The sequence below is a fragment of the Oncorhynchus keta genome, unplaced genomic scaffold (assembly GCF_023373465.1).
Source record: "Oncorhynchus keta strain PuntledgeMale-10-30-2019 unplaced genomic scaffold, Oket_V2 Un_contig_26755_pilon_pilon, whole genome shotgun sequence".
NCBI classification, from domain to species: Eukaryota; Metazoa; Chordata; class Actinopteri; order Salmoniformes; family Salmonidae; genus Oncorhynchus; species Oncorhynchus keta.
The window spans coordinates 6739-8440 of record NW_026285152.1 but is presented as its reverse complement, the minus strand read 5'-3'; the positions used below and the strand labels follow the sequence as shown (position 1 = coordinate 8440).

Below are 1702 nucleotides of genomic sequence, written 5' to 3'. Positions count from 1 at the left end.
TCAGACAGGTTAGCACCATTGATTTGATTGATATTGACAGGTGAGTCAGACAGGTTATTGATATTGACAGGTTAGTCCATTGACCATTTTTGATTGATATTGACAGGTGAGTCAGACAGGTTAGCACCATTGATTTGATTGATATTGGCAGGTGAGTCAGACAGGTTAGCACCATTGATTTGATTGATATTGACAGGTGAGTCAGACAGGTTAGCACCATTGATTTGATTGATATTGACAGGTGAGTCAGACAGTTAGCACCATTGATTTGATTGATATTGACAGGTGAGTCAGACAGGTTAGCACCATTGATTTGATTGATATTGACAGGTGAGTCAGACAGGTTAGCACCATTGATTTGATTGATATTGGCAGACAGTGAGTCAGACAGGTTAGCACCATTGATTTGATTGATATTGACAGGTGAGTCAGACAGGTTAGCACCATTGATTTGATTGATATTGACAGGTGAGTCAGACAGGTTAGCACCATTGATTTGATTGATATTGACAGGTGAGTCAGACAGGTTAGCACCATTGATTTGATTGATATTGACAGGTGAGTCAGACAGGTTAGCACCATTGATTTGATTGATATTGACAGGTGAGTCAGACAGGTTAGCACCATTTAGACCATTTGATTGATATTGACAGGTGAGTCAGTGAGTCAGACAGGTTAGCACCATTGATTTGATTGATATTGACAGGTGAGTCAGACAGGTTAGCACCATTGATTTGATTGATATTGACAGGTGAGTCAGACAGGTTAGCACCATTGATTTGATTGATATTGACAGGTGAGTCAGACAGGTTAGCACCATTGATTTGATTGATATTGACAGGTGAGTCAGACAGGTTAGCACCATTGATTTGATTGATATTGACAGGTGAGTTTGATTGAGACAGGTTCAGACAGCACCATTGATTTGATTGATATTGACAGGTGAGTCAGACAGGTTAGCACCATTGCATCAGACAGCCCATCTCAACCTCCCTGTATGAAGAAGTTAGCACCATTTTTGATTGATATTGACGGTGAGTCAGACAGTTTAATTGCTATTGAGAGTCAATAGCGTTTTTCAATCAATTATCAATTATGACCACAACATTTAGTGTTATCCCTTCTGTCTGGTCCGAGTGTCATGAACAACATTGTTGATGTGACCACAACATTTAGTGTTGTTCCCTTCTGTCTGGTCCGAGTGTCATGAACACCAGTTGATGTGACACAACATTTTAGTGTTGTTCCCTTCTGTCTGGTCTCCTTCCTGATGTGTCAACATTTTAGTGAACGTTTTTCAACAGTTGATTGAGTGTTGTTCCCTTCTGTCTGGTCGAGTGTCATGAACAACAGTTGATGTGACCACAACATTTAGTTGTTCCCTTCTGTCTGGTCCGAGTGTCATTGAACAACAGTTGATGTGACCACAACATTTAGTGTTGTTCCCTTCTGTCTGGTCCGAGTGTCATGAACAACAGTTGATGTGACCACAACATTTAGTGTTATTCCCTTCTGTCTGGTCCGAGTGTCATGAACAACAGTTGATGTGACCACAACATTTATGTGTTGTTCCCTTCTGTCTGGTCCGAGTGTCATGAACAACAGTTGATGTGACCACAACATTTAGTGTTGTTCCCTTCTGTCTGGTCAGTGTCATGAACAACAGTTGATGTGACCACAACATTTAGTGTTGTTCCTTCTG

General features: G+C 40.8%; 1 long non-coding RNA gene across 2 annotated transcripts; it reads left to right on the top strand.

Moving 5' to 3' along the window:
* The first annotated feature begins 138 nt into the window (after window positions 1-138).
* Window positions 139-881, top strand: LOC127922690 (uncharacterized). 2 transcript variants are annotated; one of them, XR_008111929.1, is made up of 3 exons: window positions 139-241; window positions 424-616; window positions 675-881. It is a non-coding gene; the product is annotated as an uncharacterized LOC127922690 (long non-coding RNA). The 2 variants fall into 2 exon arrangements; XR_008111928.1 differs by lacking the exon at window positions 139-241 and adding an exon at window positions 258-343 and having other exon boundaries at window positions 392-616.
* Window positions 882-1702: the final 821 nt, after the last annotated feature.